Source organism: Ciconia boyciana, chromosome 2, assembly GCF_034638445.1.
Source record: "Ciconia boyciana chromosome 2, ASM3463844v1, whole genome shotgun sequence".
Lineage (NCBI taxonomy): Eukaryota > Metazoa > Chordata > Aves > Ciconiiformes > Ciconiidae > Ciconia > Ciconia boyciana.
The window spans coordinates 132,891,236-132,906,557 of NC_132935.1; positions in this window are offsets into that span (position 1 = coordinate 132,891,236).

A 15,322-nucleotide genomic window follows, 5' to 3' on the forward strand; every position below is an offset into this window, starting at 1 on the left:
CCTGCTGCTTCATCTTTTTCTTTGTGACTGTTGCAAGTCTTCTTTGACTAAGAATATCATTAATAAATGTAATTAACTAAGGGAGGCAGGTAGCTGGGAAATTGCTAGACCTATGAAGGACATGCCTGTTTTTTAGATGAACTCCCCACAGCAGGCACATCCTTGCTTAATTATTTCCTCTTTTAGCTTCTTAAAAAAATTTTCCACTGTACAGTTCTTCCTTGTTACGGTCCTTGCCGTGGCCACTAGTGTCCCACTTTCTGGGTATTGTAAGCTGTGTAGGAAACGGGAAAGTGCACAAGGCATCTCTAATGCACAGGAGGAGTAAGTAAGCAAAAATAATGAGAATTAAGTAGATAATAGGGCTGGAGTATCCAGGGTGGGGGAAGTGTGGAAGAACCAGCTAAATGAAGACTTAGCTAAAGTTTGCTGCAAAATGGGAAGGTCAAAACTTATCTAAAAGCAAAAGCTTTGTTTTCTACCCATGCACCTATCCCTCTGTGAGGGATCCTGAGCCCAAACCCCATGGAAGAGCGAGCAGAAGAGCTGATGGTTTTGCACTAACCTGCCTCAGAGCATGGGCATTACCATGCAGAAACGTACCTTTGAGGAGGTGGAGAGCATTAACATCAGCTTTGGCGCTTAGCAGGGAAAGAAAGCAAATGTGAGAGAAGGTTTTTTAATGAGATGGGCACCACAGAGATCCGGAGGAGGCAGATCTTCAGGCATCCTTCAGGTATTGTCATGGAGAAGAGTCCTGCAGTAAGGCTAGAGATGAGGGGTAGGTTAATGACAGTCAAGTAGGAACTGTCATGTCCTGCCCTTAGTGCCATATGTCACTCAAACACGTTTCTTATTGCTCCGCTGTGACATGAGGAGCAAACCAGTGGTTCCTTTCCCCTACCCTGTGGTCAGAAACCCTCTGATGGTCCGTAGGAATTGGGACTCGTCCTTCCAGCAGGAGACAGCAAGAGTGAGTGGGGGAGCATGGCTGTGATTTGAGTTGCTGCCTGGCACTCCATGTGTCACTGGGGGCAAGAGGCAGCTTTTCCCTTCCTAGTAGGACCAAACTGTGCTCCAGCCTGGATTCAACCTCTCTGTTCTTTTTTAAAAGGCGTCTTTGGCTTTTTCTTGACCAGAACATCTGTTGATAGCTGTCCTTTAAGGAACTGTTAATGATGACTCCCTTTCTCCCGGAATAGGTGCAGTTTCTGTCAATCCCTGTGACAGCTGTTAGTCTGCTGAAACAGAGGTGCTGCAAAGAGAAGGGAGGATGAGGATGGGAGCAGGAATGTAGCCTACCGCTCGCTTCCTGGAAACAACTGCAGCTTCTTCTGGCTCATTAGAGCGGTAGGCTGGGAAGTGTGGCAAAACAGAGTGTCATATTTATTTATGTTCTTATTTTTAAACAAAACTGGGGAGGTTCAGCCATCCTAAGCAGAGGGTTTTTATTCATATAAAGTGTAGTAACCCTCCGAATGGCAACGCTTGGTTCCAAGTCCACACTGGCTGGAGTAATCACTCTGAGAGAGTCATCTACCCTCTGCCTGTCCCTCCCCTGCCACGAAAAAAAAGCACTGAACTTTATTTTTAAACAGCGAGCTTCCAAGGTGTTGTAGGTGTTACCCTCTTTAAAAAAAAACAGTTCAAATTGCCAAATATCCCCTTTGAGACAGTTTCACTCTGTCTCTCCACCCAGATAGTCCATGTTACCCCAGGGATGAGCCGGGCTAGGTTAGCAGAGGATGAGCAGAACAGGTCTGATGGCTTCCCCCCTCTGCACTCTGTCTCCCAAGTTGAGACGCTGTTTTGCTCCATGGCTTCTGCACCCCGGTCAGCCAGTACGTTATGTGATGGTAAGCAAAACTGCTGATACTCCAAGCATTTAAGATATCCCCTTTGCAAGGTACGTATTTTTACATGAATAAAACCCATTCCCTATGTTAATTTGTTTTTGGCAGAAGGCTGAGGAAGCAGGGAAGTTTCTCGGGAGTGCTCTGTGTGTCAGTTGAGTGCTGCGAAGGTGCCGTTGCTACCTTCACAAGTTTGGAAACATGCTTGATGCTTGCGGATGAATTGAGGACAGGAGTTCCCCTTTAGCAACATCATGGCAAAGTCTGCACAGTCTTACGGGAACAACGTGGTTCCAGTGGTGTAACTGGGATGGCTTACAACCACAAAGTTACTCAGGTGTTTGAAGGACAGGAAAATTATGTATATCCCAAGGACACTATAAAAAAACCTCTCCAGCTTCTATAAGAGCTTGCTCCCTTTTGGGGATTGGGCTGGGTGAATTTTCCTGCAACACCTTCTGTTTTCTTACACCTTCTCCCCTCATCCTGTAAAGCAGACAGAGGGAGGGAGCTCAGGGAAAGCATCCCTGGAAGCACTACAGATAGCTCGTGCCTCCTGCGCTGCTGGGATCCCTGTTTGCCTGGGACAGACCTACAGTTGCAACCCCTGTTGTGTATGTCACAGCGATCCCTGTCCCGCTCAGGAGAGCACTGGCTTCTGCCCCCTGCCCTCCCAGCTCGTCGGGTCGCACAGTGCCGAGGGAGGAGCAGCGCTCCCCGCCAGCTCGGGCTTGTGAGCCACGTCCATGTGTCACCCCGAGATTAACGTGGGCTACAGGTGATAAAATGATGGCTGTCTCCAGCAAAGTCTGGGTCCCAAAGATGAAACCCACTCCCTCCAACAGCTTCTGGAGGAAAAAATAACTCCTGGCTCCTGCTTCCATCACAGCACGCTGCACAGGGAAGCTTAGCAAAACCAAGGGAGAGGGCTTTGACCGCCTCTGGTTGAACTGAGAGCAGCTGTCGATGAATACTGCTCTGGGCTTCAGCACCCACCTACCCCATCGGGTCTGGTGAAATGGATATAGGGAGGTAACCAGGGTCTAAAAGCAGCGTCTCTGCTCATCTCCTGCTGAGCCTGGTGAGCGGCAGAGAGGATTTCCACTCGAATACCTACCCGAATAGCTAAAATCATCCTCTGTGGCATGTGGCAATATAAACCTTCATTTTCCCGCCTGCTGAAGCCACCTGCTGTTGTCTCCTCCTGTTTTCTACTTTTAGCTCATTAGTTCCCTGCGACTACACTGTGCTGTCTCGCTGCCTTTTACCGAAGGCACGTCAGAGGCGACTAAATGCATCCGAGCAGCTGTTTGACCCGTTTGCTGCTGAAAAGCAGCGTGGACCAGCGTCAAGTCCCTGCTGAATAACAGTCCCAGGGAAGAAGCAGCTCTGAAACTCTGACAGCTCCAAACACTACCAAGGTCTTTTTGTCACAGTCTCCTCTCTAACTTCTTCTGGGTGAGAAAGATGAGCCTCCGTGGCTATAGTGATAATTTTATGAGTTGGCTTCTTAAATATCGTCACAACTGCTCATTGAAAGACACTGCCAGCTTACTTTCCTGACAGTGATATCCATGCAAAAACTTCCCATAAGCTTCTACTAATCACGAGGAATGTGAGTGGGACTCTGAAGAGCTACCCAAGAATTTCCAAAACTTCACCAGGTGCAATAGATCAGGCTTAATCGGGGAAGGCTCCGCTTTGATTCCCTTCCTTTGCTGGGAAGGTAGCCTTCCTCTCTAACAAGAGAGAGTGTTATCTAAAGCAGCATCACGTTTATATTAAAAATACAGTTCCTCCTTGACAAAGACGGAAGAGAAAAAGTGTCATGTAGAAGGGATAGAGTTAGACAGGCAGGATTTCCTGGTCGTCTGGGTGTGTGGCAAAAGCCAAATGGCATTCATGAGCTTCAGCGATGGGAAGAATAGTGAATGCACCAGAAGCGAAGAGAGAAAGGAGGTGTAAGGAAGGAATTTCTCGTTGCTTTGCTAAACCGTACTGGAACACGGGCGAGGAGAGGGGAAAACAAGCTGCAAGGCTGAAGACGGCAGTGCAAACTGGAAAATTCAGAAGTAGCTCAGGAAGTTACTGAAGAAGCAGGAAGGAAAAAGGAAAGGAAAGGTATGCGGGAGACACAGGGAAGAGAAGAATCTGGAGAGCAACGGTTTGTGGAGAGAGGAAATCCTGGGACACACCAAGGGACAGCCACACTGCGATGAGAGCAGGTGGCTGCAGAAATTTCGTGACCGCTGTCCATGGAAGAGAATGGGACTGAGCGGGATGAAGATGCAGAAGACGTTATGCTTGCCCAAGAAGTCACCTCTGGCAGTGGATGACACTACCTGGAGCTTTCTGCTTGATCCACTTTCCACAACCAGTGCTAAGACTTTCCCTACCTGCCAAGCCCTCTCAGTGTCCCCTCGTCTCTCCGCAGCACTGAGAACTAAGTCACCCCCTTGCCTCCAGCTACAGCGAAGTTTCTTATTACAGAAAGTTGTTTTGTGATGAGTCCATTTGTATGGTATTTTGCTGAGTACAAACTATTAACATTTGAATCAATAACTGCAGAACTTGCAAAATTCCAAAACAACAGAGAGATTTGCAGAGAGGAGAAGGTGATGTTTACAGTCCTAAAGGGTTAGCAATAATAAAGAAGCAAAACTTCAGTTTCAGGGAGAGCTACAGAAATAGTCTTATTTTTCTTCTTGCAGTTAATACATTGTTTTTCTTCTGGAGTCAGACGACTCTTTAGTTACTGAGTGAACAATATGGATTTTTCACTACTGCCCTCCTCCTTTTTTTCTTTCCTTTATGCTGGCATGAATTCGCTCTTCCTGTCAGACATCGGTTACTGCAAACCCACAAAGATCTCATCTGCTTTTAACTTCCTCCTCTCGGCTCCGGGTCTGCACTGCTTCTTCTCCAGTATAGTGCCAGTTTCTTGCCAGAAACTGGCTCTGCTGTAGCTAGCGTCTGCCTGAGCTTGAGATCACGCTGACCCCAGCTTTTCCGTCGGCGGCGGCTCCCAGAGCCCACAGCTGCTCCACCCAACCCTCTGGTGAGACGTTACCACCACTGGAGTCCTGCTCACAGGAGACCAGTCATCCAAACAGAGCTGTAAAATATCCAAGCGCTATTTTTGAAGAACAATCCCCTGAAGGGACTGCTCAAGCATGTTATATTGAACTGGTCTTTCAGTGCCTCGTGGCGCTGCTTCTTCTCTGCCCTCTCCAAAACCCAATTTGAACATGCAGGGTTTCCCTAGAGCAGCAGTAAGGCTCCAGCAAACCCTGACTTTCACCAAGCCTGTTCTCGGAGGCAAGTGGGAGCCCTGCAAACGAGGAGACCTTCAGAGGCACGAGGAGTGCTTTCCCCCATAGTTCATTGCCTAAAGCACAACCGTATTTGTGCTGGTGGGAACAAGTGTTGTACCAGCTGCTGTGCAGGAAAGTCTAAAACCGGGGTGCAGGTGGAAGGCAGTGCCCTGCACAGGGCTCCCCAGGCATGAATCATCTATAGAAATCCTGGTAAAAGACTTCACTTTCTGAATTCAGCCTTCTGGCATGGATCAGGGCGGCGCTAGGACAAGACTCCTGCCACAGGACATGGGTACCAATGCACAACAGGACTGACATTAAACCCCCCTTAAGGAGCAGAGGGGCAGAGGCACAAAATACTGTTCAGTAAAGAGGAGAGGGGCGGGATGCAGGTGGAGGGAACGGGAGACGGGATAACCACTGGGGAAAGAAAATCTGGTGGGAGCTTAAGGTCAGTGGTTGAAAAGGGAAGCAGGGTGGAAAACAAACAGAAGAAACAGGAAAGACATGGCTGCGAGTTGGGCAAAGGAGAGTAGGGACTGGGTATGAAAATAAGCAGCACCGGAGGTTTGTCTTGCTTTTTCTGTGTAAATACACATCAAACTTCACAATTAGCCACCCGTGTTGAAGAGCAAGGATCCTGTTGCCCTGAAAACGTAAATGTGAAGCCACTAGGGAGGATAGGACTGTATTTTATGAGAAAAAGAGCTGCTGAACAGATCTGCAGTGACTGTGACAGTGCCTCGGGTGCGTTGAATCCAGCCTGTTTGTGGGGTACAGCTCCCACAGGGTGACTTGCTCTCTGTTTCAGCGCTTGCTACCCTTTTCCCTTTGGCTTTTGCTGGAGGCAAAGGAAACACTCTGCAAACCATTGCCTAGAACATCAGCCTTTCTAAGATCAGCTTTACCTATAGCACTTGGGAAGGACAGTGTGTTTTATCTATGCAGGGATGTAAAATCTGCCTTCTTGGGAACCATGCATGTACACACTCTTCCTCTGGCTCTGCTATCTTCTCTTCAAGACCACAGCCAAAGAAAATAAGAGAAGCCAGCACCCCTGCTAGGGGCATATGTCTGGACGGGCACAAGCTTAATAATGTCCCTATTTAAATACGTATAAAGCCAATTGTGAATTGTTAATGTAACACATGCACATGCTAAAACATTTTGGGGTGGTTTGGCTTTCCCTTGGCAGCGAGGTTAGGGCACCTTCCGTGAGGTCAACGCAAAGGAAAATACTGGTGCCTTCCCTTCTCCCGCTGCTTTGAAACCAGGATCTCTGTTGGTTTTGTGCCTGGTCTTTTGTGGCTACTGCAAAGGAGCATCGTCCAGAAGGCACCGTGTGCCTGTTCTCCAGCGGCTGCCGCCCTCCCGGCCCTTTTCCAGCCGGGGCCCCCCGCCGCAATCTGCCGGCCCTCCCCGGCCCCGGCGGGGGCAGCCAGCGTGGGCAGGGGCTGGGGGCCGGGGCCGGGGCCGGGGCCGGGGCCGGGGAAGGATTTCGGTGGGGTGTGAAGGGACCCCGGGCGGGCGAGGGGGATGGGTGAGCAGCAGGCGGCCGGGGAAGGAGGGGCGGCGGGGGGCGGCGGGGGCCACGCTGGCGCGTCCCGGGGGGCCTCCCCGTGCCAGCGCTCCCGCCGCTGCCCCACGGCAGGGCCGGCCGGCCGGCCAGCAGCCACCCCCGGGCCGCCCGCAGCCCGCGGGGGCCGCCCGAAGCCCCCCCGGCCATTTTTGGAAGGGAGGGCTCCCTCGGCTTTGTCTGGGTGGCCGGCGGGAGGGCGGCGCGCCCCGCGCTCCTCCGCCGTGCGGGGCGTGAGGCTGGGAGAGAGCCAGCGCTATGGGGGGGCCGGGGGGCGGCGGGGGGGCTCCCCCACCGCCTTTGGCTTTCCTGCACATCCGTGCCTGCGGGCTGAACCTCTCACGCGATTTCAGTGCGGGAAACCCGCCCCCATAAAGCATCTGCCTGTTGTTGGAGGGGAAGGGAGCCCGGAGGTGATGCCGTGAAGCGTCCGACGACCCCAAAGCCACCTTTGCCCCCAGCAGCCCCGCTCCCTGCTTCTGCTCGCCCTCCGCTCCCGCTTTCCCAAGGAGCCCAAAGCTGCGCCAGCCCTCGGCATCTGCTGGTGCAGCTCTGGTGCAGCTCTGCCCCACCCTGCCCTTCCTTCCTTCCCTTCCCTTCCTTCCCCGGGCAGAAAGGTGTCTTCCCTGCCCAACCTCCCCACGCAAGCCGGTCCCCTACGCTTTGGCAGGTTTCTTAATCCATCGTTAGGCAGCAACTGTTGCGCTCCAAGGGGAAAAGGAGAGGGGAAAGCCTCATCTATCAATTTTAAAAGCCTCCCCGCTCATTCGTTGGGTGCCTTGTAGGTAGGGTCGTTGCACCCAACGCCGCGCTCGCTCAGCTGGACGTAGGTGAACTCGATTCACCCCAAAGAGTTTGCTGCTCAAACGCCCGGCTGCGGGGGGACGGTGCCTACGTACAACCAAGCTCCACTACTGCCTTTAAATTATCTGTTAGTTTGGCCATGTGTCTGCGGAACCTGTTTTATGAGCTTGTAAATGCCATTAAATCTGTTGGGTTTTAGCAGGTAGAGCACTTTTCTATCCAAGGTCTTCCATAGTAAAACAGGAATGTAGAAAATTTGCATTTTGGAGTTAAAATGGTGTATCTGGACCCACCTACCACCCACAGTACCAGTGGAGATTTGACTCCATTGGTGGGGCATGGCTCTTCTTTCTAAAAAAAATACTACACCAGGAGTGGAAAAAGGAGGATTTCGCCCATCGCCGAAGGGCAGTCCTCTGTGCCCACAGGCAGGTGTTTTGGGATGTGTCCAAGCAAAGGCAGCCTTTCATCTGTGATGCTGATGAGCTGCACTGGCCACTATCGCTCTATTTTTCCTCTAGGACTTGGTGGCTCCAGTCAAGGGCAGAGCCCCACCACCTCTCTCCAGGATATTTCTGACAACATTTCCAGGATATTTCTGAGCTTTTTTCCTGAGAATTGTTGAGCGTTGTTTCTGTTTCTTCGAGAACTGTTTCTGTTTCTTCGAAAAAGGAATTTGCTAGAAAGGAACCCATTCTTATTTTAGGACAACTCCTTACTATTAAGGGAGAACATTGGCCACAGCTGAAAGGGGTTTAAGATTTTGCATTAATATGTTCTTTCTTGGTGCTGTTTTCTGTTTAATTTAGTTACATATAGATCAGAGTTTGAAATAGCAGCTAACCATAATGCCGGTTCTCACTCTGAGGCAAGGCAAGGTTTTCACCTGTCACTTGATTAGTCATTGATGGGGATTTCTAACACGGCCAGGAGTACAGTGTTTTGCCGTGTCTAAAACTTATTCCCAATTTATTTCAAGAATCATGGAAAAAGAGTTATGGAAAAGAATGGATTTCCTGGAAAGACTAAGTGCTGTATTCAGTATTTAACTGCAAGAAATGCTTCACCTCTCGCGCAAAACAACAGAACACCCCTTTTGTTTTAGTCTTTTGTTACTATTTCTTGATTTTTTTAGATTATTTCTTAATTTTAGGTGTACTTGTTCAGGATTTAGGAATTTTCGTATCCTTAAAGTGTATAAAAAGAAGATGAATAATAATAATAAAGATATAATCGATAAAGTTGGTTTTGAGATTACAAAATTTTTAAAAACCTTATCAGAAAATGTGTTAGTAAAAAATATTAGTAAATTAACACTTTAACAACAACAAATTAATACAGGAGAAAAACCATACACTTATGAAATACAATGCAGATCCAAAAGAAAATATTAGCTTTATTAATTTAGAAATTCAACAGTTTTGAAAATAAACCCTGGATTTAGTATATATTCTTAAATTTCATGTATGGGTTCTGCATCTATGATGTTTACAACCAGAAATAGTCATTTGATAAGCAGATCTCAAAGGTGTTCAGAGTTTTCCACCGCTTGACCTACAATTTCAGAACTGCAGAGCAAGTCCTGGCTTGTTTTGCCTCTTCATCAGCCTCTGCAGAAGTTTTAAGATGAGTCTATGCGTGCACAGATACAATGTCTTATGCTATAGGCTTGCAACAAGATGTCCAACATTTAAAAGAAAAAAAAAAAGAAACAAAACCCAACATTTTGTATAAGAATAAACCAAATCAATTGCAACTTTATTTGCAGCAGATGGAAACAGTGCATGTCTGTACAATAGGGTTCTTGTGGGAATTTCAGGTATAAAACCTCATATCTTTTTCACTCCTTTTTTCACTCATAATTTATAGAGAAAACAAAATCTTCCCTTAGGCTACAGTTTGTCAAGTTTTTTTTCTTCCTGCTCAAAACAGTTTCTAAGCTGTCTGGAAGCATGTACAGGGCAAAATGTATTTTTCTTATTGGAAAAGAAAGGGTTGTTCCCTCTTTCCTAATTATTAAGACAACTGAACTTTGAAACTTGACATTTCGCTGCTCCTCGTTGGAATACACCCATGAACCACTTCGAAGTTAGTTTTGAACCTCTGCAAGTTACTTACAGGACATGGGGAAAACCATAAATTAGGTTGACAGCATTTGCATCCAGAAAGCTGATCTGGTTTGTTCTGTTTCTTCAAAAGCCAGCATTTGAAAACCCCATTTGCAGCTCGTGAGCATAACCTTTTAGCCAGGCCAGGGAGCGATTTCCTAAGAAACTGAGCGGGCACCTGTTGGCCTTTGACTTAGCAGAGCCAGGAAACACTTTTGTCTTCTTCTTTCCACTGCTTAACTCTCTCTGCCCACACTTTTCTCTTTCTCAAAGTAAATAACCACAACTTGCTGAAAACTTATGCACATTCAAAACCAGCAGTATTTGAGCCAGTTTTAGCTTCCTAAAGCTTAAGGCAGCATTAAAAGTGTGTAATGAAAATTAAAAAGTCAGGATATAAAAAAAGTTATAGCCAATCAAATAATTAGACTATACTACTGATATGAAACATCCCCATTTATTCTTATTGTCTCAGAAATACAGATTCAATTATTTTGATTTTTTTCTTCTTCTTTTTTTTTTTTTTTTAACTTTAAGGGAGAAAGCTCTGTATTTTTACTAACTTGCCAGGGCTGCAGGGAATTTAACTAGAATTTCCTTAATTTCAGGGTTTAATTAAGCAACTTGAACACTCAATTGAATCAAGTTACTTTACATCTATGTTTCGTTACCATCAGAACTGACATTGGATTTTTTTTATTTTGAAAAAAATTAAGATCATATTTTGACTAGAACCATATTTCAGTTCAAAATTAGGATTTCAGCATTGAGTATTAATATTAGAAGCCCGCACAAAGCTAAAACAAAGGGGTATGAAACACTTCTGAATTTTCCTGGAGCCATCATTTAGTGTAAGAGAGTAGATTGAGGCATGCAATTAACATTTTTTTTTTCACCCAAAGAACGAAAATAAACAAATTTTGGCATTTCTTTGCTAACACAACTTTGACTATACTTTTACATGGTTAACTTATGGCAAAGAAGGTAAATTACCCTTTCCTCTAGCTGTTGCCTACGAGAATGTTTCACTGACTGTTTACATATAGGCTGGGGCTTTATCACAGGTCTGATGCAAGAAAGCTGAATTTTTTCCTCTGGCCTCTGTGACCTCATTATGGTACTTTGTTAGTGTGTGTTCTGTGAGCTCAGCCTCACTCCTACAGCACGACTATACGTTCAAACAATGGACTCAAAACAGACTTGCAAAAAATAGCTTTAAACTAGACTTGCAGACTCAGGTTTACCTAAATATAGAATTTGCTTCATGTTTTCCCACTTGATTTTTTAACTTTGGTTTAAGTAGTACTTCAAAAGCGTTTAGAAGCTCAGATAAACTGTTTACTGTTGCAAAACTTTACAGAAACCAAAAATATTTCTTGAAGAAAAACTTGAATCTGAAATTTGTAGAAACTACTACTTAGTCTAAGATATATTTGTGTGCCTCCAGTTGTATCAAGGATTGCTGAATTGAGATGTAAATTGAGCTTTAAAACAGGAATTAATTAGCATGAAGTAACACTATATGTATGCACTTTAATTTTGTCAGACTAAGACTTGTATTTATTTTCACAGGCTATGCCTTATGGGGATGCAGGGGATTTTTGTTTTACAGATCTCTCTTCTCCTACTTAAATACTTACTTTTGTAGAAGTTTTAGTTACTCGACTTAGCTACTTTTGGCAATAACTAGGCTGTACATAAAATGTTTTAGAAAAAATAAGGTCAAACTTCATTGACTAATCAACTATCAGAGAACCATAACTTGGGGGAAAAAAAGATAGGTATTCCCTTATATAAAAAGATTGTGCCAGCCATTTTATACTGACAATACCCACCCAAAGAGATCTCTTGTAATCAAAATTCCCTAACATTTTATACCTAAAAATACGTACAATATACTAAGGTAACCCTTTGCAAAGGAAACAGTTATATGGTATGGCTTTCATGAGAAACACAAAAGACTAAGCCTAATTTATTTTAAACCAGATGATAAAGAATAACTGAAACGACTCAGTGCAATTATTCAGATACAAGCACTAATGTCTGCAGGAGGAGCCAACAGTCCTGCAGCTCAGCCTTCAGCCTCACAGGTAGTTTAAAATCGCCATATACTCTATAATTCACAGACTCAACTATTCAGTCTGCTTAAGAAACAGAGCAGAAACAAAAACAAGTAGCAAATAATAAATATATACTGTGTTGGGAAAACACATTTTAAATACAAACATTTATGACCACATTCTTCAAAGGATACATGTATTAATGGCCAGTTTAAACAGCTTCTTTCATTAATGTTACATTGAAATTGGAACACTTATTCCTGATTAAATTTGTAAAAGACATAACCAAAATCTGAACCAAACTATTGCCTGAACTGGAAGGCAAAGAATTCTTATAAACCTCAGGCAATAGAATATATTTTAAGATATTCAACCAAATTAAAACAAAAAAAATTGTAAACTGTGAAACTTCAGCAGCTAGCATCTCCAAATTTGCTTTAATGTAACACAATAACTAATTTATATCCAAAATAAGATTTTTTAAAAAATATTAAAATCAAAATGTTGCAGAGTTTCTTCAAAGGTCAGCATTACACCAGAATTTTTTAGAGAAAAAGAGATGGAGATTTTTTCTTATCATTAAATAATGGCTACTTGGAAGGAACTCTGGGCATCAAAATCTAACCAGTACCAGGTATTAAAACACAAATTTAACACTCCTTTCCTATAACTTTAAGATACAGAAGGTCCTGGGGCTGAATTCACCACAGACCTATGATACTGCTAGCTGAAAACACCACTATCGTACTAGTAAGGCAAAACAGATTCTGGAGAGGAGGGTCTCATTGTTCTCGCCAAAGGGATTTCATGCTTGGGTTGCTGCCCCATTTTACTCCCTTACTTGATATTTTTTCCCCCTTGGCAAAAGATCTCCCTGATCACAGGAGGAGCAAACAAGAAATATATTCTGATTTGTCTAAAATGTAAGAAAATAAAACAAAACAAAAACAGAACAGAAAAACAATCTGAACAGAGTTAAAATACATTTAACTAGTGAGAAACACTTCTCCCTCTGAAATAATGCTTTCATTTGCAGTTCTCCACTCCTTGTGAAAGCCCCACAAAATATTTTGTAGCTAGAGGAAGCCATATTGGCAATTCTTCCTGTCACTTGATCAAACAAACTTCTGAATTTGTCTGGCTGTATTATACATGATATATGTATATTTTCTCTACATTCTCTTTCCACCACAATTGCAAAGATCTCAGGTTTCAGGTATCAAACTGAAATACGGTAAGTTCTATTTTGAAAGTCCCATTTTAAATCCAGCTGCACCAAGCAAAGTGAACACTGATGAAAAGTTTGTGTATATACATATTCAGAAAAGACTGTAAGCTATTTTCACCTAATTTAAATGTACGTGATCAGATTTTTGTTTTGCAAGATCTGTTTGCAAATGTTTGAAAGCTGAAAATAAGATGAACTGAGCAATCAGTACTTGAATAGAGATCCCTGGACAAAATGCAAAAAAATAAAATACTTACTTTCAAATCAGCATGCAGAGATTCACTCTAAGCCACAGTCACAATGTTTTATATACTGGAATACTTATTTAGAAATTGCTTGTATTATTTTAATACAATGATACTGTGATAACATTGCATTACTAAATAGAAGAATTCCTGTAACTTTCCGGTAAGCAAAACAGCACAGACAGCTAACCTTTTTATAATTCTTTTTTTTTATTGACAAAAAAAGAAAACTCGAACAGAGCTGGCTACAATGTTTTCTCTCAAGCCCTAAAACTTCCGATGCAACCGTGGAATTTATCCGTACCATTTCACACCCGCGCAGCCAGCCGCCGCGCTCCCAGTTGCTAATGCACCGGCTGCTGCAGCGTTTAGTGATCAAAACTTTCGAGTCGGAGCGAGCGGGTCCCCGCGCTCCAGCAGCACTCTGCAGGGCGCCTTGCCTGCCCAGGCAGCCTCTGCGGTTCCGAGGAGCCGAGCTGAGCCCGCTCCCAGCCCCGGGAGCCGAACCAGCCGCCGGCACCAAGCCGCCGCCGCCGCCTCCCCGAGCTGCCCGGGCGGGCTGGCGGTGCGCGCTTCGGGAAGGGCGGTCGGACCCACCGGTAGCACCGCTCCAGCGCCCGGGTACGCCGGCGCCTCCAGCTGCGAGGGGCCACCGCCGCCGCCGCCCCCCAGACCCTGGAGACCCGCCGCCGCCCCGCGGCTCCCCGGTCCGGGCATCCCGCGGAGCCGGCCGCGCTCCCCCTTCCCGTAAGGCGCCCGCGCCCCACCGCTCCTTTGTTCGCCGCCCTCCCGGCACGGCTACGGCTACGGCTACGGCTACGGCTGTCGGCTACGGCGCGGCGCGGCGCCCGGGCCCGCCGCTGAGCCGGAGGCCCCCGGAACCGGCACCTCTGCGGCGTGGCACCACTTACCGCCTTACAAAGCCCCAGCCCGCCGCCGGGAGGGAGCGGGCTGACTCTCCCGTCCCGTCCCTTCCCTGCCCTCCCCTGGCCGCCGCCGCCGCCCCCTCCCCTCGCCGCGCCGCGCCCCGCCCCGCCGCCGCGCGGGCAGCCGCCCCCGCCTCCCCCGCCGCGCGGCCGCCGCCGCTTTCGCGCCACGCGCCGCAGGGGCCGGCGCGGAAGCCAATGGGCGGCCGCGCGCACCCGCCCGCCAGCCAGTGGCGCCCGCGCCGCGGCGGCGGGCGGCGCTGGTAGGCGCAGGGCGCAGCCAATGGGAGCCGGCGCCGCGCCACGCCCCGCGCCGCTTACTACGAGTTACTATGGCCGCCCGCGGCTGGGCGCGCGGGGCGGCTCCGCGCCCCCGGGGCTGGCGGCGCCTCGCGGCCGCGGCGCAGGGGGGGAGGGGGCGCGGCCGCCCCGCGGCGGGGCTCGGGCCGGGGGGGGGGTCGGCGCGGTTGTCCCGTCGGCGGGGGCGGCCGCCCCGCGAGGAGCGGCGGCTTCGCGCCCGCGGCGCCGTGAGGGGCGGCGGGAGGAGGCAGGGCCGGCGGCAGCGGCACCCCCGCCGTCGTAGCGGCGGGCGGAGGCCGGGAGCCCGGCGGGTGGCCGCCCGGCGGCCGTTAGGCCCCGCGGCAGCGCGGAAGGCGCCCGCCGCCCCTGCGCCCCGCGGTGGCTGCCCGGCCCCCGCTGCCCATCGCGTGGGCGGCCGCGCCTCAGCCGCAAACCCACGCAGGAGCCTTCCGTGGGCGGCGGTAGTCCAAAAAAACCCCCACCCCCAAAAAGGCATTTGATGGTAAACATTGAGGCTGCGGACGGTCCGACGTGCTACCCGCCGGCCGGGCGCTGAGGGGGGAACCCCGCGGGAGCGGGGGGGCTGCTGGCCTCGGGAGGGGGGGAGGGAGGGGGCGCCCTGCCCGCCCGTGCCCGTGGAAGAGGGGGTGGGTGGACACGGCGGAGGCTTTCGGTGTCTCACCCCGGAGGTGGGAAGAAGCACATGGTTGAGTTTTAATTCTAAATGGCAGACTGTCGTAAAAGCCCTTGCTAATTAAAGATTGGCTTTGCTTCCTCGTGTAGAATATTTGTGTAAGTATTTTAACTTCTTCTTGCTTTGTGTGGGCGATAAACATAAACATCTGAAATACAGGGAAAAAAAGAAAATTTTTATAATGCCTTTTCTTCCAACGGTGGCTCGAAAA